The sequence below is a fragment of the Globicephala melas genome, chromosome X (genome assembly GCF_963455315.2).
Source record: "Globicephala melas chromosome X, mGloMel1.2, whole genome shotgun sequence".
In the NCBI taxonomy this organism is placed as follows: Eukaryota; Metazoa; Chordata; class Mammalia; order Artiodactyla; family Delphinidae; genus Globicephala; species Globicephala melas.
The window spans coordinates 72,183,898-72,211,220 of record NC_083335.1 but is presented as its reverse complement, the minus strand read 5'-3'; the positions used below and the strand labels follow the sequence as shown (position 1 = coordinate 72,211,220).

The 27,323-nt window shown below is 39.5% G+C and overlaps 1 protein-coding gene across 2 annotated transcripts in view; it reads right to left on the bottom strand.

Annotated features, from left to right (window-relative positions):
• The window catches only part of ZC3H12B (zinc finger CCCH-type containing 12B), a 167,199-nt gene that overhangs the window by 55,676 nt on the left and 84,200 nt on the right, over window positions 1–27,323 (bottom strand). Inside the window, exon 2 of one of the 2 annotated variants that reach the window (XM_060292887.1) lies at window positions 27,014–27,216. The exons of the other annotated variant lie outside the window; for it this stretch is intronic. The gene's annotated coding sequence lies outside the window, so the exon portion shown is untranslated. The remainder of the gene's footprint in view (window positions 1–27,013; window positions 27,217–27,323) is intronic. 2 annotated transcript variants of the gene reach the window in all.

Sequence of the window (27,323 nt, the reverse complement as noted above, 5' to 3'; positions counted from 1 at the left end):
ATTGTAAATCAATTATACTCTAATAAAGATGTTAAAAAAAAGACCATGTGGCACATATATATAATGCAATATTACTGAGCCAGAAAAAGAAACGAAATTGAGTTATTTGTAGTTAGTTGGATGGACCTAGAGTCTGTTATACAGAGAAGTAAGTCAAAAAAGAAAAACAAATACCATATGCTAACATATGTATATGGAATCTAAAAAAAAAGAAAATGTTCTGAAGAACTTAGGGGCAGGACAGGAATAAAGATGCAGACATAGAAAATGGAGTTGAGGACACGGGGAGGGGGAAGGGTAAGCTGGGGCAAAGTGAGAGAGTGGCATAGACATATATACAGTACCAAATGTAAAATAGATAGCTACTGGGAAGTAGCTGCATAGCACAAGGAGATCACCTCGGTGATTTGTGACCTAGAGGGGTGGAATAGGGAGGCTGGGAGGGAGACATAAGAAGGAAGTGATATGGGGATGTATGTGTACGTATAGATGATTAATTTTGTTATAAAGCACAAATAACACAACAATATAAAGCAATTATATCGCAATAAAAATGTTTTAAAAATTTAAAAATATAACATGAAAAGAAGTAAAAAATGATGTTACCCTGTACCATAAAATTCACAGAAGAAAACATAGGGCATCAGCTGCTTGACATCAGTCTTGGCAATGAATATTTGGATTTGACTCCAAAAGCAAAGCTAACAAAAGCAAAAGCAATTGGGACTACTTTAAATTAAACAGCTTCTGCAGAGTAATGTAAACCATCAACAAAATGAAAAGACAACCTATCATTTAAGTGAAAATATTTGGAAATTATATATCTAGCAAGTGGTTAATGACTGCAATATACAAAGAACGCATACAAGTCAATACCGAAAATCCCAAATCATTTGATTAAAGATGGTAGAGAGAGACTTCCCTGGTGGCACAGTGTTTAAGAATCTGCTTGCCAATGCAGGGGACATGGGTTCGAGCCCTGCTCTGGGAAAAGCCCACCTGCTGCAGAGCAACTAAGTCCATGTGCCACAACTACTGAGCTTGCCCTCTGAGCCCATGAGCCAAAACTACTGAGCCCACGTGCCACAACTACTTAATCCACCACAACCAACGCCCATGCTCCACAACAAGATATGCCACTGCAATTAGAAGCCCGTGCACTGCAATGAAGAGTAGCCCCTGTTTGCCGCAACTAGAGAAAGCCCGCACACAGGAACAGACTGAATGCAGCCAAATATAAAATTAATTAATTAATTAAAATATTTTTTTAAAAAATTAAAAAATAAAGATAGGTAGAAAATCTGTATATATTTTTTTTCTCATGGAAGCCATTTGACACTGAAATATTTTTTTATATTTTAAATTATAGATTTATTTTAATAGATATTGGACTGTATAAACATTTTTTAAAGAAGGCATACAGATGGCCAAGAGACACAGGAAAAGATGCTCAACATCATTAATCATCAGTGAAATGCAATTCAAAGCCACAATCAGATATCATCTCACACCTGTTAGAATGGCTATTGTCAGAAAGACAAGCTATGACAAGTGTTGGCCATGATGTGAAGAAAAGTAGAGCCTTGTTGACTGTAGATGGGAGTGAAAATTGGTGTAACTGCTATGGAAAACAAGATGGAGCTTCCTTAAAATATTGCAAATAAAACTCTCAAAATGATCTCACAAAAAACAAACAAACAAACAAACTCAGTGGAGCCCAAGGCTGATAAGGGCCATTTTGAGAAGGCAGGTCTGTTCCCAAGTTGCTGACTCACCAACCATGGCTATAGTTACAGACCTGGAAACAGCTCTGTTCCCCCTATGTTTGGCCTTGGTCCTGCCACCAGTACCATTTACCAAGGGACCCAGGAAGAGTCATATTTGCCTATGCCTCCAGCAATAGGCTTGCAGGACTTGGTCCTGGATGTGGATCCAAAACTGGACCATGAACCAGTTCCAGTCCCCTCAGCCGTGGTCTGGGAGTCCTAGGAGGCAAGCCCACTGAGGTGGGTCAAAGTGTAGATTCTGAATCAGCCCTGTAACTGGGCTCCAGATCCTCCTGGCATCAGTCTGAGATTCTGAAAACGTCCTATAACTCGGCTCCTGTCCCTACCAATAACAGTCAGGGAGCACTCCTGCCTGCCAAGGGATGTTGTGGGAGCCACACCCATCTGTGACTCTGGTAGTAGTCCTCCCAAGAACCCATGGGGAAACATAACAATTTGTGCCCCATGAGATTCAGAAAGGGCCCTAAAACTTGGCTCCAGCTCCTACCAGCTGTAGTCTGGGAGCAGTCCTGCCAACCCAGAGGCCTCGCAGGAGACTCACCTGTCTGTACCTCCAGAGATCCTGAAACAGCCTTGTAACTCAGCTCCAGCCCCTCCAAGCCATGGTCAGGGAGCATTCTTGTCTGCCCAGAGTCCGGCTGGGATATATATCCATTGGTGTCCTTGGAGGCAGGCCAACCAACCTTGGTCTGACAGCAGGTGCTAAAATGACCTTATGACTCATCTCTAGCCACACCCAGCCACAGTCTGAGCAGTCCAGCTGGCCCAGGGAAACACTGGGAGACATACCTGTTAGTTCCCTTGGAGGTGAGCGAACCAAACTTGGCCCAACAGCAGATCCTGAAACAGTCCTCTACTTTAGCTCAAGCCCTATCCCAGCTGCAGTTCATGAGCAGCCCTGCCTTTCCAGAGACACAAAACCTGTACTTGCAACCAGAGGGAAGACTGTAGACTACAGTCCAGTTGTAGATTCTGAAAAAGTCCTGTAACGTAGCTCCAGTCCCTTCCAATAGCAGTCAGGGAGCACTTCTGACTGCCAAGGTACTTTATGGGAGCCACACACATCTGTGCCAGGTCTGCAGACCTCAGTCTTAGGTGGGGATTCTGAAGTAACCCTGGGACTCAATTTCAGGTCCTATCAGCCACAGTATAGGGACTGTCCTGCCTGCCAAATGATCCATCCAGTAACCTGGCAGGAATCTTTTCAGGCATCTGGCAGGAGACAAACCTGTCCGTGCACCTGGTAACAGACACACTGTCAGTGGACCCAACATGAGTTCTAAAGTGGGCCTTTGTCCCAGTGTCAACCTTACTAAACAAGTTCCTAGAGGCAGTTCCATCCACGCAAGTGCCAGACAGGATTCACACTCAGCTGAGCCCCTGGTAATAGACCCACCAACTGAGGACCCCACTGCAGACTCATCAAGAGCCACATGAATCAATCCTGAGCCACATGACTCAGCTCCTGAGTGAATGAAGAGCAGCTTCACTGCAATCTTGGAAGTAATTCCATCAATCCAAAGAATCAACAGGAAAAGGCCCTTACCTGCCAAAAGAAGTTTGTAAAACCAGGAGAGATGATTGCTTCTTTAAATGCACACATAAATGCCAGTCTACATGGATACAAATAATCAGGCAAATATAACACCACCAAAATAAATCTCTAGGAATTGACCCCAAATAAATGGAATCTATTAATTGCCTGACAAAGACGTCAAAATAATCTTCCTAAAGAAACTCAATGTGAGGGGGCAGATAGCAGAAGCAAGAAGAACTACAATCCTGCAGCCTGTGGAAAAAAACCCACAATCACAGAAAGGTAGACAAGATGAAAAGGCAGAGGGTTATGTACCAGATGAAGGAACAAGATAAAACCCCAGAAAACAACTAAATGAAGTGGAGATAGGCAACCTTCCAGAAAAAGAATTCAGATTAATGATAGTGAAGATGATCCAGGATCCCGGAAAAAGAACAGAGGCAAAGATCAAGAAGATGCAAGAAATGTTTAACAAAGACCTAGAAGAATTAAAGAGTAAACAGAGATGAACAATACAATAACTGGAATGAAAATTACACAAGAAGGAATCAATAACAGAATAACTGAGGCAAAAGAACGGATAAGTGACCTGGAAGACAGAATGGTGGAATTCACTGCTGCTGAACAAGAATAAAGAATGAAAAGAAATGGAGACAGCCTAAGAGACCTCTGGAACAACATTAAACACAACAATATTCGCATTATAGGGGTCCCAGAAGGAGAAGAGAGAGAGAAAACACCTGAGAAAATATTTGAAGAGATTATAGTCGAAAACTTCCCTAACATGGGAAAGGAAATAGCCACCTAAGTCCAGGAAGTGCAGAGAGTCCCATACAGGATAAACACAAGGAGAAACATGCCAAGACACATAATAAACAAATTGGTAAAAATTAAAGACAGAGAAAAATTATTGAGAGCAGCAAGGGAAAAATGGCAAATAATATACAAGGGAACTCCCATAAGGTTAACAGCTGATTTCTCAGCAGAAACTCTACAAGCCAGAAGGGAGTGGCATGATATACTTAAAGTGATGAAAAAGAAGAACTGACAAACAAGGTTAATCTACCCAGCAAGGATCTCATTCAGATTCGATGGGGAAATCAAAAGCTTTACAGACAAGCAAAAGCTAAGAGAATTCAGCACCACCAAACGAGCTCTACAACAAATGCTAAAGGAACTTCTCTAAGTAGGAAACACAAGAGAAAAAAAAAGGATCTACAAAAACAAACCCAAAACAATTAAGAAAATGGTCATAGGAACGTATATATCCATAATTACCTTAAACGTGAATGGATTAAAGGCTCCAACCAAAAGACACTGGCTTGCTGAATGGATACAAAAACAAGACCCATAAATATGCACTCTACAAGAGACCCACTTCAGACCTAGGGACACATACAGACTGAAAGTGAGGGGATGGAAAAAGGTATTTCATGCAAATGGAAATCAAAAGAAAGCTGGAGTAGAAACACTCATATCAGATAAAATAGACTTTAAAATAAAGAATGTTACAAGAGACAAGGAAGGAAACTACATTATGATTAATGGATCAATCCAAGAAGAAGAGATATTAATTATAAATATATATGCACCCAACATAGGAGCACCTCAATACATAAGGTAACTGCTAACAGCTATAAAAGAGGAAATAGACAGTAACACAATAATAGTGGGGACACCATACTTACACCAGTGGAGAGATCATCCAAACAGAAAATTAATAAGGAAACAGATGCTTTAAATGACACAGTAGACCAGATAGATTTAATTGATATTTACAGGACATTCCATCTAAAAACAGCAGATTACACTTTCTTCTCAAGTGTGCATGGATCATTCTCCAGGATAGATCACATCTTGGGTCACAAATCAAGCCTCAGGAAATTTAAGAAAATTGAAATCATATCAAGCATCTTCTCTGACCACAACGCTATGAGATTAGAAATAAATTACAGGGGAAAAAGACGTAAAAAACACAAACACATGGAGCTTAAACAATACATTACTAAATAACAAAGAGATCATTGAAGAAATCAAAGACTATATCAAAAAATACCTAGAGACAAATGACAATGAAAACGCAATGATCCAAAACCTATGGGATGCAGCAGAAGCAGTTCTAAGAGGGAAGATTATAGCTATAAAAGCTTACCTCGAGAAACAAGAAAAAGCTCAAATAAACAATATAACCTTACACCTAAAGGAACTAGAGAATGCAGAACAAACAAAACGCAAAGGTAGCAGAAGGAAACAAATCATAAAGATCAGAGCAGAAATAAATGAAATAGAAACAAAGAAAACAACAGCAAAGATCAATAAAACTAAAAGTTGGTTCCTTAAGAAGATAAACAGGGCTTCCCTGGTGGCGCAGTGGTTGAGAGTCTGCCTGCCAATGAAGGGGACACGAGTTCGTGCCCCAGTCTGGGAAGATCCCACATGCCACGGAGCGGCTGGGCCAGGGAGCCATGACCTCTGAGCCTGCGCATCTGGAGCCTGTGCTCTGCAGTGGGAGAGGCCACAACAGTGAGAGGCCCGTGTACTGCAAAAAAAAAAAAAAAAAAAAGATAAATAAAATTTATGAACCACTAGCCAGACTCATCAAGAAAGAGAGGGAGTGGACTCAAATCAATTAAATTAAAAATGAAAAAGGAGAAGTTACCAAAGACACTGCAGAAACACAAAGCATCCTAAGAGACTACTATAAGCAACTCTATGCCAATAAAATGGACAACCTGGAAGAAATGGACAAATTCTTAGAAAGTTATAACCATCTAAGACTGAACCAGGAAGAAATAGAAAATATGGACAGGCCAATCACAAGTAATGAAATTGAAACTGAGATTAAAAATCTTCCAACACAAAAGTCTAGGACCAGATGGTTTCATAGGTGAATTCTATCAAACATTTAGAGAAGAGCTAACACCCATCCTTCTTAAAGTCTTCCAAAGTATTGCAGAGAAAGGAATACTCCTAAACTCATTCTATGAGGTCACCTGCACCCTGATTCCAAAACCAGACAAAGATACTACAAAAAAAGAAAATTACAGGCCAATATCACTGATGAATATAGATGCAAAAATCCTCAACAAAATACTAACAAACAGAATCCAACAACACATTAAAAGGATCATACACCATGATCAACTGGGATTTATCCCATGGATGCAAGGATTCTTCAGTACATGCAAATCAATCAATGTGATACATTATATTAACAAATTGAAGAATAAAAACCATATGATTATGTAAAATAGATAGCTAGTGGGAAGCAGCTGCATAGCACAGGGAGATCAGCTTGGTGCTTTGTGACCACGTAGAGGGGTAGGATAGGGAGGGTGGCAGGGAGAGAGATGCAAGAGGAAGAGATATGGGGAAATATGTATATGTATAACTGATTAACGTTGTTATAAAGCAGAAAGCAACACACCAATGTAAAGCAATTATACTCCAATAAAGGTGTTAAAATAAACAACAAAACCATATGATCATCTCAATAGATGCAGAAAAAGCTTTTGAGAAAATTCAACACCCATTTATGATAAAAACTCTCCAGAAAGTGGGCATAGAGGGAACCTACCTCAATGTAATAAAGGCCATGTACGACAAACCCACAGCAAACATCATTCTCAATGGTGAAAAACTGAAAGTGTTTCCTCTAAGATCAGGAAGAAAACAAGGATGTCCATTCTCACCACTATTATTCAACATAGTTTGGAAGTCCTATCCATGGTAATCAGTGAAGAAAAGAAATAAAAGGAATACAAATTGGAAAAGAAGAAGTAAAACTGTCACTGTTTACAGATGACATGATACTATACATAGAGAATCCTAAAGGTGCCACCAGAAAACTACTAGAACTAATCAATGAATTTGGTAAAGTTCTGGGATACAAAATTAATGCACAGAAATCTCTTGCATTCCTATATACTAATGATGAAAATCTGAAAGAGAAATTATGGAAACCCTCCCATTTACCATTGCAAGAAAAAGAATAAAATACCTAGGAATAAACCTACCTAGGGAGACAAAAGACCTGCAGGCAGAAAACTATAAGACACTGATGAAAGAAATTAAAGATGATACAAAAAGATGGATTGGAATAATCAGTATTGCAAAAATGACTCTAGTTCCCAAAGCAATCTACAGATTCAATGCAATCCCTATTAAATTTCCAATGGCATTTTTTACAGAACTAGAACAAAAAATCTTAAAATTTGTATGGAGACACAAAAGGCCCTGAATAGCCAAAGCAGTCTTGAGGGAAAAATGTGGAGCTGGAGGAATCAGACTCCCTGACTTCAGACTATACTACAAAGCTACAATAATCAAGACAATATGGTACTGGCACAAAAACAAAAACATAGATCAATAGAAAAAGATAGAAAGCCCAGAGACAAACCCACACACCTACGGTCAGCTAAACTATGACAAAGGAGTCAAGGACATACAATGGAGAAAAGACAGTAACTTCAATAAGTGGTGCTGGGAAAACTGGACAGCTACATGTAAAAGAATGAAATTAGAACTCTCCCTAACACCATACACAAAAACAAACTCAAAATGGATTTGAGACCTAACTGTAAGACCGGACACTATAAAACTCTTAGAGGAAAACACAGGAAGAACACTCTTGGACATAAATGCCAGCAAGAAAGTTTTTGATCCAGCTCCTAAAGTAACAGAAATAAAAACAAAAATAAACAAATGGGACCTAATGAAACTTAAAAGCTTTTGCACAGCAAAGGAAACCATAAACTAGACAAAAAGACAACCCTCAGAATGGGAGAAAATATTTGCATATGAATTAATGGACAAAACATTAATCTCCAAAATATATAAATAGCTCATGCAGCTCAATATTAAAGAAACAAACAACCCAATCCAAAACTGGGCAGAAGACGTAAATAGACATGTCTCCAAAGAAGACATACAGATGGCCAAGAAGCACATGAAAAGCTCCTCAACATTAGAGAAAAGCAAATCAAAACTACAATGAGATATCACCTCACACCAGTTAGAATGGGCATCATCAGAATACCTACAGACAACAAATGCTGGAGAGGGTGTGGAGAAAGTGTAACCCGCTTGCACTGTGGGTGGGAATGTAAATTGATACAGCTACTATGGAGTACAGTATGGAGGCTCCTTAAAAAATTAAAAATAGAATTACCATATGATCCAGCAATCCCACTGCTGGGCATATACCCAGAGAAAACCATAATTCAAAGACACATGCACTCCAATGTTCACTGTAGCACTATTTACAATAGCTAGGTCATGTAAGCAACCTAAATGCCCAGCGAAAGATGAAAAGATAAAGAAGATGTGGTACATATATACAATGGAATATTACTCAGCCATAAAAAGGAATGAAACTGGGCCTTTTGTTGAGGTGTTGATGGATCTAGGGACTGTCATACAGAGTGAAGTAGTCAGAGAGAGAAAAACAAATATCGTAAATTAACGCATATTTCGAACCTAGAAAAATGGTATAGGTGAACCAGTTTGCAGGGCAGAAATAGAGACACACATGTAGAGAACAAACGTATGGACACCAAGGAGGTAAAGCGTCAGGGGGGTGGGGGGCTTGGTTTGATGAATTGGGCGATCGGGATTGACACGTATACACTGATGTGTATAAAATTGATGACTAGCTTCCGGGAAGATGGCGGAAGAGTAAGATACGGAGATAACCTTCCTCCCCACAGATACACCAGAAATATATCTACACGTGGAACAACTCCTACAGAACACCTACTGAATGCTGGCCGAAGACCTCAGACCTCCCAAAAGGCAAGAAACCCCCCACGTACCTGGGTAGGGCAAAAGAATAAACAGAGACAAAAGGATAGGGACGGGATCTGCACCAGTGGGAGGGAGCTGTGAAGGAGGAAAGTTTTTCACACACTAGGAAGCCCCTTCGCAGGCGGAGACTGTGGGTGGCGGATGGGGAAAGCTTTGGAGCCGTGGAGGAGAGCACAGCAGCAAGGGTGCGGAGGACAAAGTGGGCAGAGATTCCCGCACAGAGGATCAGTGCTGACCAGCACTCACCAGCCCGAGAGGCGTGTCTGCTCACCCGCCAGGGCAGGCAGGGCTGGGAGTTGAGCCTCGGGCTTCGGTCGGAGCACTAGGAGAGGACTGGGTTGGCAGTGTGAACACAGCCTGCGGGGGGTAAGTGCGCCACGGCTAGCCGAGAGCGAGTCTGGGGAAAAGTCTGGACCTGCCGAAGAGGCAAGAGACTTTTTCTTCCCTCTTTGTTTCCTGGTGCACGAGGAGAGGGGAATAAGAGCGCTGCTTAAAGGAGTTCCAGAGTCGGGCGCGAGCCGCAGCTAAAAGCGCGGACCCCAGAGATGGGCATGAGATGCTAAGTCTGCTGCTGCCCCCACCAATAAGCCTGTGTGCGAGCACAGGTCACCATCCACACCCCCCTTACAGGGAGGCTGTGCAGCCCGCCACTGCCAGGGTCCCGGGATCCAGGGACAACTCCCCCGGGAGAACGCACGTACCGTGCGCCTCAGGCTGGTGCAATCTCACGCTGGCCTCTGCCGCCGCAGGCTCGCCCAGCACTCCGTGCCCCTCCCGCCCACCGGCCTGAGTGAGTCAGAGCGCGCAAATCAGCGGCTCCTTTAACCCCGTCCTGTCTGAGTGAAGAACAGACGCCCTCCGGGGACCTACATGCAGAGGCAGGGCCAAATCCAAAGCTGAGCCCCTGGAAGCTGTGAGAACAAAGAAGAGAAAGGGAAATCTCTCCCAGCAGCATCAGAAGCAGTGGATTAAAGCTCCACAATCAACTTGATGTACCCTGCAGCTGTGGAATACATGAATAGACAGCGAATCATCCCAAATTGAGGAGGTGGACTTTGAGAGCAAGATTTATGATTTTTTCACCTTTTCCTCCTTTTGTGTGTGTGTATGCTTCTGTCTGAGATTTTGCCTGTATAGCTTTGCTTCCTCCATTTGTCCTAGGGTTCTACCCAACCGTTTTTTTTTCATAATAATTATGTTTTATTTCAATAACTTTATTTTATTTTACTTTACTTTCTTCCTTCCTTCCTTCCTTCCTTCCTTTCTTTCTTTCCTTCTTTCTTTCTTCCTTTCTTTCTTTCCTTCCTTCCCTCCTTTAGACAACAAATCATCCCAAATTGAGGAGGTGGACTTTGAGAGCAAGATTTATGGTTTTTTCCCCTTTTCCTCTTTTTGTGAATGTGTATGTGTATACTTCTGGGTGAGATTTTGTCTCTATAGCTTTGCTTCCACCATTTGTCCTAGAGTTCTATCTGTCCTTTTTTTTTTCTTAATAATTATTTTTTTATTTTAATAAATTTATTATATTTTATCTTACTTTATTTTATTTTACTTTATCTTCTTTATTTCTTTTATTCCTTCCTTCCCTCCTTCCTTCCTTCCTTCCTCACTCCCTCCCTCCCTTCTTTCTTTCTTTCTTTCTTTCTACTTCTACTAATACTTTCTTTCTATATTTTCTCCCTTTTATTCTGAGCTGTGTGGATGAACAGCTCTTGGTGCTGCAGCCAGGAGTCAGTGCTGTGCCTCTGAGGTGGGAGAGCCAACTTAAGGACACTGGTCCACAAGAGACCTCACAGCTCTACATAATATCAAATGGCAAAAATCTTCCAGAGATCTCCATCTCAACACCAGCAACCATCTTCACTCAATGATCAGCAAGCTACAGTGCTGGACATATTATGCCAAACAACTAGCAAGACAGGAACACAACCCCACCCATTAGCAGAGAGGCTGCCTAAAATCATAATAAGTCCACAGACACCCCAAAACACACCACCAGACGTGGACCTGCCCACCAGAAACACAAGATCCAGCCTCATCCACCAGAACACAGGCACTACTCCCCTCCACCAGGAGGCATACACAACCCAGTGAACCAACCTTAACCACTTGGGAAAGACACCAAAAACAACGGGAACTATGAACCTGCAGCCTGCACAAAGGAAACCCCAAACACAGTAAGATAAGCAAAATGAGAAGACAGAAAAACACACAGCAGATGAAAGAGCAAGATAAAAACCCACCAGAACTAACAAATGAAGAGGAAATAGGCAGTCTACCTGAAAAAGAATTCAGAATAATGATAGTAAAGATGATACAAAATCTTGGAAATAGAATAGACAAAATGCAAGAAACATTTAACAAGGACCTAGAAGAACTAAAGATGAAACAAGCAACAATGAACAACACAGTAAATGAAGTTACAAATACTCTAGATGGGATCAATAGCAGAATAACTGAGGGAGAAGAACGGATAAGTGACCTGGAAGATAAAATAGTGGAAATAACTATTGCAGAGCAGAATAAAGAAAAAAGAATGAAAAGAACTGAGGACAGTCTCAGAGACCTCTGGGAAAACATCAAATGTACCAACATTCAAATTATAGGGGTTCCAGAAGAAGAAGAGAAAAAGAAAGGGACTGAGAAAATATTTGAAGAGATTATAGTTGAAAACTTCCCTAATATGGGAAAGGAAATAGTTAATCAAGTCCAGGAAGCACAGAGAGTCCCATAAAGGATAAATCCAAAGAGAAATACGCCAAGACACAAATTAATCAAACTGTCAAAAATTAAATACAAAGAAAACCTGTTAAAAGCAGCAAGGGAAAAACAACAAATAACACACAAGAGAATCCCCATAAGGTTAACAGCTGATCTCTGAGCAGAAGCCCTACAAGCCAGAAGGGAGTGGCAGGACATACTGAAAGTGATGAAGGAGAAAAACCTGCAACCAAGATTACTCTACCCAGAAAGGATCTCATTCAGATTTGATGGAGAAATTAAAAGCTTTACAGACAAGCAAAAGCTGAGACAGTTCAGCACCACCAAACCAGCTTTACAACTGCTAAAGGAACTTCTCTAGGCAAAAAAACGCAACAGAAGGAAAAGACCTACAATAATGAACCCAAAACAATTAAGAAAATGGGAATAGTAACATACATATTGATAATTACCTTAAATCTAAATGGACTAAATGCTCCCACAAAAAGACACGGATTGGCTGAATGGATACAAAAACAAGACCCATATATTGGCTGTCTACAAGAGACCCACTTCAGACCTAGAGACACATACAGACTGAAAGTAAGGGGATGGAAAGAGATATTTCATGCAAATGGAAACCAAAAAAAAAGCTGGAGTAGCAATTCTCATATCAGAGAAAAATTGACTTTAAAATAAAGACTATTAGAAGAGACAAAGGAGGACACTACATAATGATCAAGGGATCGATGCAAGAAGAAGATATAACAATTGTAAAAATTTATGCATCCAACATACGAGCACCTCAATACATAAGGCAAATACTAACAGCCATAAAAGGGGAAATAGACAGTAACACATTCAAAGTAGTGTACTTTAACACCCCACTTTCACCAATGGAAAGATCATCCAAAATGAAAATAAATAAGGAAACACAGCTTTAAATGATACATAAAACAAGATGGACTTAATTGATATTTATAGGACATTTCATCCAAAAACAACAGAATACACAATTTTCTCAAGTGCTCATGAAACATTCTCCAGGATAGATCATATCTTGGGTCACAAATCAAGCCTTGGTAAATTTAAGAAAATTGAAATTGTATCAAGTACCTTTTGGGACCACAATGCTATGAGACTAGATATCAATTACAGGAAAATATTTGTAAAAAATACAAACACATGGAGGCTAAACAACACACTACTTAATAACGAAGTGATCACTGTATAAATCAAAGAGGAAATAAAAAAATACCTAGAAACAAATGACAATTGAGACACAATGACCCAAAATCTATGGGATGCAGCAAATGTAGTTCTAAGAGGGAAGTTTACAGCAATACAATCCCACTTAATAAACAGGAAACATATCGAATAAACAACCTAACCTTGCACCTAAAGCAATTAGAAAAGAAGAAAAAAGTCCCCAAAGTAAGCAGAAGGAAAGAAATCATAAAAATCAGATCAGAAATAAATGAAAAAGAAATGAAGGAAATGATAGCAAAGATTAATAAAACTAAAAGGTGGTTCTTTGAGAAGATAAACAAAATTGATAAACCATTAGCCAGACTCATCAAGAAAAAAAGGGAGAAGTCTCAAATCAATAGAATTAGAAGTGAAAAAGGAAAAGTAACAATTGACACTACAGAAGTACAAAAGATGATGAGAGATTACTACAAGCAACTCTATGCCAAAAAAATAGACAACCTGGAAGAAATGGACAAATTCTGAGAAATGCATAACCTGCCAAGACTGAATCAGGAAGAAATAGAAAATATGAACAGACCAATCACAAGCACTGAAATTGAAACTGTGATTAAAATCTTCCAAAAAACAAAAGCCAAGGACCAAATGGCTTCACAGGCGAATTCTATCAAACATTTAGAGAAGAGCTAACACCTATCTTTCTCAAACTTTTCCAAAATATAGCAGAGGGAGGAGCACTCCCAAACTCATTCTCTGAGGCCAACATCACCTTGTTACCAAAACCAAAGAAGGATATCACAAAGAAAGAAAACTACAGGTCAATATCACTGAGGAACATAGATGCAAAAATCCTCAACAAAATACTAGCAAACAGAATCCAACAGCACATTAAAAGGATCATACACCATGATCAAGTGGGGTTTATTCCAGGTGCAAGGATTCTTCAATATATGCAAATTGATCAATGTGATAAACCTTATTAACAAATTGAAGGAGAAAAACCATATGAACATCTCAATAGATGCAGAGAAATCTTTTGACAAAATTCAACACCCATTGATGATAAAAAACCCTGCAGAAAGTAGGCATAGAGGGAAATTTCCTCAATATCATAAAGGCCATATATGACAAACCCACAGCCAACATCGTACTCAATGGTGAAAAACTGAAAGCATTTATACTAAGATCAGGAACAAGACAAGGTTGCCACTCTCACCACTCTTATTCAACATAGTTTTGGAAGTTTTAGCCACAGCAATCAGTGAAGAAAAGGAAATAAAAGGAATCCAAATCGGAAAAGAAGTAAAGCTGTCACTATTTGCAGATGACATAATACTATACATAGAGAATCCTAAAGATGCTACCAGAAAACTACTAGGCTAATCAATGAATTTGGTAAAGTAACAGGATACAAAATTAATGCACAGAAATCTGTGGCATACCTATACACTAACGATGAAAAATCTGAAAGTGAAATCAAGAAAACACTCCCATTTACCATTGCAACAAAAAGAATAAAATATCTAGGAATAAACCTACCTAAGGAAACAAAAGACCTGTATGCAGAAAATTATAAGACACTGATGAAAGAAACTAAACATGATACAAATAGATGGAGACATATACCATGTTCTTGGATTGGAAGAATCAACATTGTGAAAATGACTCTACTACCCAAAGCAATCCCTATCAAAATACCACTGGCGTTTTTCACAGAACTAGAACAAAACATTTTAAAATTTGTATGGAAACACAAAAGACCCCGAATAACCAAAGCAATCTTGAGAAAGAAAAATGGAGCTGGAGGAGTCAGGCTCCCTGACTTCAGATTATACTACAAAGCTACAGTAATCAAGACAGCATGGTACTGGCACAAAAACAGAAATATAGATCAATGGAACAGGATAGAAAGCCCAGAGATAAACCCACGAACATATGGTCACTTTATCTTTGATAAAGGAGGCAGGAATGTACAGCAGAGAAAGGACAGCCTCTTCAGTAAGTGGTGCTGGGAAACCTGGATGGGTACATGTATAAGTATGAGATTAGATCACTCCCTAACACCATACACAAAAATAAACTCAAAATGGATTAAAGACCTAATTGTAAGGCCAGAAACTATCAAACTCTTAAAGGAAAACATAGGCAGAACACTCTATGACATAAATCACAGCAAGATCCTTTTTGACCCACCTCCTAGACAAATGGAAATAAAAACAAAAATAAACAAATGGGACCTAATGAAATGTAAAAGCTTTTGCACAGTAAAGGAAACCATAAACAAGACTAAAAGACAACCCGCAGAATGGGAGAAAACATTTTCAAATGAAGCAACTGACAAAGGATTAATTTCCAAAATTTATAAGCAGCTCATGCAGCTCAATAGCAAAAAATCAAACAACCCAATCCAAAAATGGGCAGAAGACCTAAATAGACATTTCTCCAAAGAAGATATACAGACTGCCAACAAACACATGAAAGAATGCTCAACATCATTAATCATTACAGAAATGTGAATCAAAACTACAATGAGATATCATGTCACACCAGTCAGAATGGCCATCATCCAAAAATCTAGAAACAATAAATGCTGGAGAGGGTGTGGAGAAAAGGGAACATTCTTACACTGTTGGTGGGAATGTAAATTGATATAGCCACTATAGAGAACAGTATGGAGATTCCTTGAAAATGTAAAAATAGGACTACCATACGACCTAGCAATCCCACTACTGGGCATACACCCTGAGAAATCCATAATTCAAAGAGAGTCATGTACCTAAATGTTCATGGCAGCTCTATTTACAACAGCCAAGACATGGAATTAACCTAAGTGTCCATCAACAGATGAATGGATAAAGAAGATGTGGCACATATATACAATGGAATATTACTCTGCCATAAAAAGAAACGAAATTGAGCTATTTGTAATGAGGTGCATAGACCTAGAGTCTGTCATACAGAGTGAAGTAAGTCAGGAAGAGAGAGACAAATACCGTAGGTTAACACATATATACGGAATTTAACAAAAAAATGTCATGAAGAACCTCTGGGCAAGACAGGAATAAAGGCAGAGACCTACTGGAGAATGGACTTGAGGATATGGGGAGGGGGAAGTGTAAGCCATGACAAAGCGAGAGAGAGGCATGGACATATATACACTACCAAACGTAAGGTAGATAGCTAGTGGGTAGCAGCCACATAGCACAGGGAGATCAGCTCAGTGCTTTGTGACCGCCTGGAGGGGTGGGATAGGTAGGGTGGGAGGGAGGGAGACGCAAGAGGGAAGAGGTATGGGAACATATGTATATGTATAACTGATTCATTTTGTTATAAAGCAGAAACTAACACACCATTGTAAAGCAATTATACTCCAATAAAGATTTTTTTAAAAATGAAATCAAAAAGTATCTTGCTGTGATTTATGTCATAGTGTGCTCTTCCTATGTTTTCCTCTAAGTGTTTTATAGTGTCTGTCCTTATATTTCGGTATTTACTCTCTTTTGAATTTATTTTTGTGTATTGTGTTAGGGAGTGTTCTAATTTCATTCTTTTACATGTAGTTGTCCACTTTTCTCAGCACCACTTATTGAAGAGACTGTCTTTTCCCCATTGTATATTCTTGCCACCTTTGTCATGCATTAGGTGATCATATGTGCAGGGGTTTATCTCTGGGCTTTCTATCCTGTGCTGTTGAACTGTGTTTCTGTGCCAGTGCCATACTGTTTTGATTACTGTAGCTTTGTAGTATAGTCTGAAGTCAGGGAGCCTGATTCTTCCACCTACATTTTTCTGTCTTAAGCTTGTCTATTTGGGGTCTTTCGTTTTGCATACAAATTGTAAAATCTTTTGTTCTAATTCTGTGGAAAATGCCATTGGTAATTTGAATAAGATTGTATTGAATCTGTAGATTAATTTGGGTATTTTGGTCATTTTCACAATATTGATTCTTCCAATCCAGGAGCATGGTATATCTCTCCATCTCTTTGTGTTCTTTGATTGTCTTTGATTTCTTTCATCAGTGTCTTATTGTTTTCTGCATACAGGTTTTTGTGTCCTTAGATAGGTTTATTCCTAGGCATTTTATTCTTTTTGTTGCAATGGTAAATGGGAGTGTTTCCATAGTTTCTCTTTCTGATCTTTCATTGTTAGTGTGTAGGAATGTGAGATTTCTGTGTATTAATTTTGTATCCTGCAACTTACTAAATTCATTGATTAGTTCCAGTAGTTTTCTGGTGGCATCTTTAGGATTTTCTGTGTAGAATGTCATGTCATCCGCAAGCAGTGACAGTTTTCCTTCTTTCCCAATTTCGATTCCTTTTATTTCTTTTCCTTCTCTGATTGTGTTGGCCAGGAATTCCAAAACTATGTTGAATAATAGTAGTGAGTGAGCACCCTTTTCTAGTTCCTGATCTTAGCGGAAATGCTTTCAATTTTTCACCATTGAGAGTGATGTTTCCTGTGGGTTTGTCATACATGGTCTTTAATTTTTGAGGTAGGTTCCCTCTATGCCCACATTCTGGAGAGTTTTTATCATAAATGGGTGTTGAATTTTTTCAAACACTTTTTAGGCATCTATTGAGATGACCATATGATTTTTATTTTTCAGGTTGTTAATATGATGTATCACATTGATTGATTTGTGTATATTGAAGAATCCTTGCATTGCTGGGATAAATCCCACCTGATCATGGTGTATGATTCTCCTAATGTGTTGTTGGATTTTTTGCTAGTGTTTTGTTGAGATTTTTGTGTCTATGTTCATCAGTGATATCGGTTGGTAATTTTCTTTTTTTCTCTTATCTTTGTCTGGTTTTTGTATCAGGGAGCTTGTGGCCTCATAGAATGAATTTGGGAGTGTTCCTTGCTTTTCAATTTTTTGGAAGAGATTGAGAAGGAAACCTGGTAGGTCTTCTCTAAATGTTTGATAGAATACGGCTGTGAAGCCATCAGGTCCTGGGCTTTTGTTTTTTGTAATTTTTAAAATCACAGTTTCAGCTTCATTACTTGTGACTGGTCTGTTCATATTTTCCTTTTTTCTTTTTTTTTTTTTGTGGTACATGGGCCTCTCACTGTTGTGGCCTCTCCTGTTGCAGAGCACAGGCTCCGGACACGCAGGCTCAGTGGCCATGGCTCACAGGCCCAGCCGCTCTGCGGCACGTGGGATCCTCCTGGACCGGGGCATGAACCTGTGTCCCCTGCATCGGCAGGCGGACCCTCAACCACTGCGCCACTGGGGAAGCCCCTGTTCAAATTTTCTATTTCTTCCTGGATCAGACTTGGAAGGTTGTACTTTTCTATGAATTTGTCCATTTCTTCCAGCCTGTCCTTTTTATTGGCATATAATTTCTTGTAGTAGTTTCTTATGATCCTTTGTATTTCTGTGGTGTCAGCTGTAACTTCTGCTTTTTCATTTTTAATTTTATTGATTTGCATCCTCTCCCTTTTTTTTCTTAGTGAGTCTGGTTAAAGGTTTATCAATTTTTTTATCTCCTCAGTGAACCAGCTTTTAGTTTCATTGATGTTTGCTATTGTTTTCTTCATTTCTATTTCATTTATTTCTACTCTGATCTTTATGATTTCTTTCCTTCTGCTATCTTGTTTTTTTGTTTTCATTCTTTCTCTATTTTCTTTAGATGTAGTTTAGGTTGTTTATTTGAGATTTTTCTTGTTTCTCTAGGTAGTATTGTATTGCTATAAACTTCCCTCTTAGAACTGCTTTGCTGCATCCCATAGGTTTGGGGTCATTTTGTTTTTGTTGTCATTTGATTCTAAGTTTTTTTTTTTTGGTTTGATTTTTGTAGTGATCTCTTGGTTATTTAGTAACATATTGTTTAGCCTCTATCTGTTTGTGTTTTTTACAGTTTTTTCCCTGTAATTGATTTCTAATCTCACAGCATTGTGGTTGGAGAAGGTGCTTGATACTATTTCAGTTTTCCTAAATTTACTTAGACTTGATTTGTGGCCCAAGATGTGATCTATCCTGGAGAATGTTCCATGAGCACTTGAGAAGAATGTGTATTCTGTTGCTTTTGGATGGAATGTCCTATAAATATCAATTATGTCTATCTGGTCAACTTTGTCATTTAAGGCTCTTGTTTCTTTATTAATTTTCTGTCTGGATGATCTGTCCATTGGTATAAGTGTGGTGTTAAAGTCCCCCACTCTTACTGTGTTACTGTTGACTTCCCCTTTTATGGCTGTTAGCATTTGCCTTATGTATTGAGGTGCTCCTATGTTGGGTGCATAAATATTTACAATTGTCATATCATCTTCTTGGATTGATCCCTTACTCATTATGCAGTGTCCTTTCTTGTCTCTTGTAATAGTCTTCATTTTAAAGTCTATTTTATCTGATATGAGTATTGCTACTCCAGCTCTCTTTTGATTTCCATTTGCATGGAATATCTTTTTCCATCCCCTTGCTTTCAATCTGTATGTGTCCCTAGGTCTGAAGTGGGTCTCTTGTAGACAGCGTATATACAGGTCTTGTTTTTATATCCATTCAGCCAGTCTGTGTCTTTTAGTTGGAGCATATAATCCTTTTACATTTAAGGTTATTATGATACGTATGTTATTATTACTATATTCTTAATTATTTTGGGTTTGGTTTTGTAGGTCTGTTTCTTCTCTTGTGTTTCCCACCTAGAGAAGTTCCTTTAGCATTTGTTTTAAAGCTGGTTTGGTGGTGATGATTTCTCTTAGCTTTTGCTTGTTTGTAAAGCTTTTGATTTTTCTGTTGAATCTGTTTGAGATCTTTGCTGGGTAGAGTAATCTTGGTTGTAGGTTTCTTCCTTTCATCACTTTAAAAATATCCTGCTATTCCCTTCTGGCCTGAAGAGTTTCTGCTGAAGAATCAGCTGATAACCTCACGGGGATTCCCTTGTATATTATTGGTTGCTTTTCCCTTGTTGCTTTTAATATTTTTTCTTTATATTTAATTTTTGCTAGTTTTATTTATATGTGTCTCAGCATGTTTCTTCTTTAGTTTATTTTGTATGGGACTATCAGTGCTTCCTCGACTTGTATGACTATTTCCTTGCCCATGTTAGGGAAGTTTTTGACTATAATCTCTTCAAATATTTTCTCAGACCATTTCTCTTTCTCTTCTTCTCTACAACCCCTACAATTCAAATGTTGTTTCACTTAATGTTGTCCCAGAGATCTCTGAGAATATCTTCTTTTCTTTTGATTCTTTTTTCTTTATTCTGCTCCACAGCAGTTATTTCCACCATTCTATCTTCCAGCTCACTTATTCATTCTTCTGCCTCAGTTACTCTGCTATTGATTCCTTGTAGTGTATTTTTCATTTCACTTATTGTGTTGTTCATCACTGATTGTTCTTTAATTCTTCTAAGTCCTTGTTAACCATTTCTTGTACCTTCTCGATCTGTGCCACCATTCTATTTCTGAGATCTTGGATCATCTTTGCTATCATTACTTTGAATCCTTTTTCAGGTATATTGCCTATTTCATCTTCATTTATTTGGTCTTATGGATTTTTACCTTGCTCTTTCATCTGAAACATATTTCTCTGTCATCTCATTTTGTCTAACTTACTGCATTTATGGTCTCCTTTCTGCAGGCCGCAGTGTTGTAGTTCCTTTTGCTTCTGTTTTCTGCCCCCTGGTAGGTGAGGTTGGTCCAGGGGCTTGTGTAAGCTTCCTTGTGGCAGGGACTGGTGCCTGCACTCTGATGGGTGGAGTTGGATCTTTTCCCTCTGATGGGCAGGGATGCATCAGGGAGTGTCTTTTGGGGTATCTGTGAGATTAGTATGACTTTTGGCAGCCTGTCTGCTGGTGGGTGGGGCTATTTTCCTGTCTTGCTGGTTGTTTGGCATGACGTTTTCAGCACTGGAGCATGCAAGCAGTTGGGTGGAGCCAGATATTGGTGTTGAGATTTATACCTGTTGGGGGAGCACATGGTGGTTAATATTCCCTGGGTCTGGGAATTCTCTGGTGGTCCACCCTCCTAGACTTGGTGCTCTCACCCTGGATATCCAGGCCCAACCCTTGGCCAGGGAACTGACAGCCTGCTAGCTGTGCAGTGCAGCCAGAGGAAAAAGAAAAGGAAAAGAAAGAAAACATACAAAGAAAACACAAGGCAAATATGAAAAACAAACAACAACACAAAAAAAGAAAAAAGATAACAGACAAACCAAAAGCAGGACAAATAATAAAAACAAAATGAACAAACAGAAACTGACAAAAAGGAAAGAAAACAAAAAACAAGAGAACAAACAAAAAAACAAGAGAACTCAAAAATGAAAACAGTCAGTAAAAACTGAACTAAGAAAAACAAAAAATAAAAATGTAAACAAAAATAGAAAGCAGGGGCTTCCCTGGTGGTGCAGTGGTTGAGGGTCCGCCTGCTGATGCAGGGGACACGGGTTCATGCCCCAGTCTGGGAGGATCGCACATGCCGCGGAGCAGCTGGACCCATGAGCCATGGCCACTGAGCCTGCGCATGCAGAGCCTGTGCTCCGCAACGTGAGAGGCCACAGCAGTGAGAGGCCTGTGTACCACACAAAAAGAAGCAAACTAAAAAAAGCAAACATAAAACAAACCCACAAAAATGATTTTTAAAAAACCCCAAAGAACAAAAACAAGAAAAACCCAAAACAACAACAAAGTAAAAATATGTAGTAAATTTTTTAAATAAAAAAATAAAAGTGACAACAACAACCACTGAACAAAACAAAACAAACAAAAATAATATTAATAAGAATATTTTCCTGGTTCCTGTGCTTTCAGTGTTCTTCCTGTCACAGTGAGCCACAGCCAACCCTCACATCTCCAGGAGGCCCTCCTATACCTCTAAGTATGTCTCTGGACATGCTGTGGGCACTGTGGGGGCAGCTCAGACTCTGACCTGGCCCAACTCCTGCGTGTACTTGCCCCCAAAGTCCATTGCTGCTATAGCTAGACCAGTCTCAGTTGTGGGAACACTCATTCTCTATTCAGATATTGCACAGTTGCAGGGTTTACCAAGCCAATTGTGGGGAGTTAATCCACTGCTTGTACCACTGCACAGAGAGATTTCCATTCATCTTCCTTATTCACACCACCTTTGGGGCTCAGCTTTGGTTTTAGCCCCACCTCTGCATGTGCACCACCCTCAGGTGTCTTTTCCCCATCAGGCTAGAGGGAGCAAAAAGAAGCGACTGATTGGGGAACACTTATGCACTCAGGCTGGGGTAGGGTATGGCAGCTACTACAGGGGTGTGCACACAGTTCCTGTGGCAGTGGAGACCAGTAGGCAGTTGCAACAGACTGGGGTGTGCTCACTATGGTGGGAGTCCCTCCCAGTGCCCACAGAAGCAGGAGCTGGCATGTGGTGGTGGTGGTGGTCCTGCCCCTTGCACACCACTCAACAATCTCACCTCATTTCCTAAGCACACCACGCTTCCTCTAGGGGCATTCCTTGCTATGGAGCCCCTCACTCCTGTTCCCTCAGGTTGTCTCTGCACAGCCAACAGCTCTCCTCTTCTTGGATCCAATATCTTAACCTCATGCTTTAGCACTCAGCCCACACCAGCTTTGGCAGATTCCTGTCTCAGTCAGGGATGCCCAGGGATGATTCCCAAGAAGGCTTTGGCATGGATGGTGCTGAAGACCTCACAGCCTACAGGGGCAGAGGAGGCCTTGGCTTGAGTGAGGGGCAAACCTACTCAGATGGGTGCCCCTCCCAGTGCCCATGGAGGCTGAAGGGGGTTGCAATGGTGGCCCTGCCCCTTGTGTGCCACTGAGCAATGACACTTTACTTCTCTGTTTTCCTGGGCTTCTTCTGCAAACCTTCCTAGTTGTGGAGCTCCTTACTCCTGTCCCTTCAGGCTGTCTTTTCACAGCCAACAGCTGTCGCCTCCCTGGGTCTTCACTCTGAGCCCACTTTCCAGCACCCAGCACCCTTCTACAACAGGAGACACAAGACTCAGACTGGGGTGTGCAGGGCTGTGGCACAGACCATGTGTTCAGTTCTTACTTTGTCCTGCCTTCCACAGACTGCCCACTGTGTTCCCCTTCAATCCCCCAAAGTTCCCTTTATGTCCTAGCTGATTTCCCTACCATGAGGGGGTTTTTCTGAGTGCAGTAACTTCTCTTCATCTTCCCACGAGGGTTGCTGGTCCTTTTTTTGATTACTCTTTTCTTTTTTTTTGTTGCTTTCATCTTACCCTGTTGTGATGGGATTTTTCTTGTCGTTTTAAGTGTGCAAAATCTTCCTCTAATGTTCGTCAGGTTCTCTGTGAGAATTGTCCCATTTGTAGATGTATCTTTGATGTACTTGTGAGGAGAGACAAATTCTTTGTCCTCCTATTCCACCACCTTGACTCGTTCCCCTATCGTGTCTTTTATAATAACACAGTTACCTTTACTGGTGCTGTTTGTTCATGTAGATTCCAGTTACCTCCTGGGATCACTTGCTTTCATCCTGAAGAACTGCCTTTAGTATTTCTTGTAAAGTTGGCTTGCTAACAACTAATTCTCCCAGTTTTTGTTTATCTAAGAAAGTTTGTTATTTCTCCTTCATTTCGGAATGATAGCTTTGTTAGATATAATATTCTTGGTTGATTGCTTTTTATTTGATCAATTTAAATATGTGATAATACTGCCTCCCAGCCTCTCCTGCTGAGAAGTTAGCCATAAATCATATTGGGTTTCTTATGTTCTGATGTGTCATTTTTCTGTTAATGCTTTCAACATTTTCTGCTTTGACATTCAGAAATTTTCATATGATGTGTTAATTTATAGGTCTTTTTGTGTTTATCCTTCTAGGAACTTATTAAGCTTCTTGGATTTATAGGTTATCATCTTTCAATAAATTTGGAAAATTTTCAGCCAGTATTTCTTTGAATATTTTTTCTTCTCCTTTCCATTCTTCCACCACTCTTTCAGTACTCCCATTGTGTTTATATGGTGTGCTTAGTGGTATTCCACATTTCTTTCAAGGTCTGTCCATTTTTCTTCATTATTTTTGTTCTTTGTTTTTGGCTTGCATAATCTCTACTGATCAATTTTCAAGTCTGCTAATTTTTTCTTCTGCTAGTTCAAATCTGTTGTGCTCCTTTAGTGATTGTTTTCATAACATTTATTTTTTTTAACTCCATAGTTTCTATTTATCCTTTTTAAAAAATAATTTCTATCTTTATTGATATTCTCTATTTGAGGCATTATATCTTCCTTTATTTCTTTAATCATGATTTCCTTTATTTCTGTGAACATACTTATAAAGATGTCATAGTTTCCTGTGGCTGCTGTAACAAAGTACAATAAACAGAGTCACTTGAAAAAAGGAAATTTATAGTCTACAATTATAGAGTCTAGAAGTCTGAGATTAATGTGTCAGCAGGACCATGCTTTCTCTGAAGGTGCTATGGATGTTTCTGTTCCAGACCTCTCTCCTAGCTTCTGGTAGTTCCTTGGTTTATGGCAGCATAACTCCAGTCTTCACATGGAATTCTCCTATAATGCCTTGTCTCTGTCCAATTTTCCCATTTTTATAAGGACATGAGTCATATTGGATTTGGGACCCACCCTACTTTAGTATGATCTCATCTTAACTAATTTCATCTTTAATGGCCCTATTTCCAAATAGTCACATTATGAGGTACTGAGGATTAGGACTTCAACATATGAATTTTGGGGAATACAATTCAACTCATAACAAAAGCTACTTTGAAATATTTTTCTTTTGACTCCAACATTTGATTGCTCTCACTGGCAGCTTCTGTTTCTTGATTTTTTTTTTTTTTTGGTATATGGGTCATACTTTTCTGTTTCTTTGTATGCTTCATAATTTTTGTTGTCAACTGGACATTTTAGATAATATGTTGTAGCAAATCTGGATAATGGTCCCCTCTCCAGGGGCTTTTATTGTTATTTCCTTGTGTATTTGTTTATTGAGTGACTGGATTATTTTAGTGAAGTCTATACCCCCACTCCCAATGTCAAGCCTCTGATATTATTCCTCAGGTAGGCACAACTTTTGGTACATCCATAGTCACCCTGGGATGCCAGTGGTACTGGCAGGGTTCTCTTCTCTTTCCCTGACCACATACCCAGTGGTTAGACTCCACTAATTGCTGGCTGATTGCCTTAATGTTTTTAATAGTGCCCTGGGGCATAAGTTACTTTACAAATAAATTTAATCAAATTATAGCTCCTTTGATGAATAGGGTCTGAGGTCAATATTTGACACTTGTTCTCACACTGGCAGGCCTCTTTTTAGCTGTCTTACTCCCTGTTTTCCTCTTGTGAGCTTGTTGGCCTACAGTCTAGCCTGTATTTTCATTAGATCTACATTTCTTTCCAATTGTCCTTCACCAACCTCCACTGTTGTTGAGATTACCCTCAGGATTAAACTTCTCCTCACTTTGTTGCAAATGACGTTAGCTCCTTTAGGAAAATATTGCAAGCTATCTGTTTTATGGCAAAATCTCTGAGCTGGAGGTGGGGAAAAATGGCAAACTTCTTTCTGAATGACATTCTCACTGTAGTAGCCTAGTAGTGGTGGGGCAGGAGACTGAGGTCCTTTTGGCTTGCTTCTCCTCCTGTGGAAACACTGCCTCATGAGCTGTGGAATGGCTATCAGAGCCCCAATATAATTACTGCACTATGTCCGAGGTAAAGCTTCTGTTCCACAAGTGGGGTGGGACAGAAGAAAGGAGTCTACCTCTTTTTATTGTACTTGCTTAGGACTTAGCCACAGCAATGGGTAGCTGAGGGCAGGATGGGAAACACTGAGGTCCTGCTTCTCCCAGAATGAAAGCCCTCTGGCTGGAAACTGGGGAGAGGTAGTCCTGTGTTCTTGGTTGCAGCAGTCTGGAGTAATCTCTGCTTCATTGAGCTGGATGGGGAAAGGAAGAGAGCAGTCTTGGATCAAATACCACAGAATCGCTCACCTTTCTTAATATATTTTTATAGATTTTCTTGAATAGATGTTTCTTGATTTGATGCTTACTCTTAGGACAATTTCCAGAGGCTTTAAAAGGTTGTTTTCAAAAAGTTTTCACCAGTTTTACTGAGAAGGTCAGCAGAGCTCCTCATGCTATTATGCTGGAAGTTTATTTCCTTAATATTCAATCTTGGTTCACATTTATTAAAGTAGTTATTTTCTTACATTTCTTGAGACTATAATAAAGTGTCTAGGCGAACTCCTGCACTATCTATTCTTTTATACCTTAACAACAAATTATATCCAGTGAACTTGTCTTATAATGAAAAATTATATTTTTCCCTGGTGGTCTAGTGGTTAGGATTCGGCACTTTCACTGCCATGGCCTGGGTTCAATCTGAGATCCCACAAGCCACGTGGTGCAGCCAAAATAAAAATTAAAAATATATATATATATATATTTCAAGCAGTAGAAGATAACTCTTGAAGCTAATAAGTTGGACTTATGATTGATTTCATTTTTTTTTTTTTGGTGAGTGTTAGGAGCTGTACTCCTTTTAATAACAAAAAGTGTCAAAAGAATTGTAGAAAACTTTAAAGCAGGCTTAACCCTCAAGGATTATCTAGTTAGGAGCAGAAGTAGAAGATTAGAATCCAAGTGTCTAGATGCTCAGCCTTGTGCCCTTTGTAGGTGAACATAATGCATGTCAAACAATGAACAAATTGTGCACACTTCAGAATTTATTAAACATTTGTATCTATCTATGTTATGTGATCTTCACAAAAACCCAGGAAGGGGGTCTGGGAAGTATACTATTAGTTTCATTTCACAGATGAGAAAACTGTAATTCAAATCTCCAATACAGAGGTGAAATGAGTTACATTGTTATCTGACTCAAATATCCTGTTCTTTCCATTATACCAGGCTTCAAATGAGGTGCTCAAGTTGGAGCACAAGCCCTCAACCTTGAGACTAAGTCTCACATTTCTACTAATAATATTAATTCAGAGGCATAAACTGAACTAGGAAACTTCACACTTGGGCAAGATATTTTAACCATGTTCTCACCAAGACCCTGCCACTTACCACCTGATGCTTGCCTCTTCTTTCCTCCCATTCGTCCTCCAATTGATATTCCATATTTTTCTATGTCTCCTTTGTTATACAAAAGTAGAGTCGTTGAGGCAGTTGTGGCAGTAGGAAATCAGTATCAAGTCAGAAAGCATGCTCTGAGCTTCTTGATGATCCCTACCGGAGCTACCTCACTGGTGTCCAAGTCCTTTGTCTCCCTGGACAACCAAAATATTAAAATATACTGTAGTCAGCAAAAAAGTCTTAGGACTCAGCATATTTTCTTTGAAAAGTCAGACAAAAACAGCTGTGTAAATATACTATG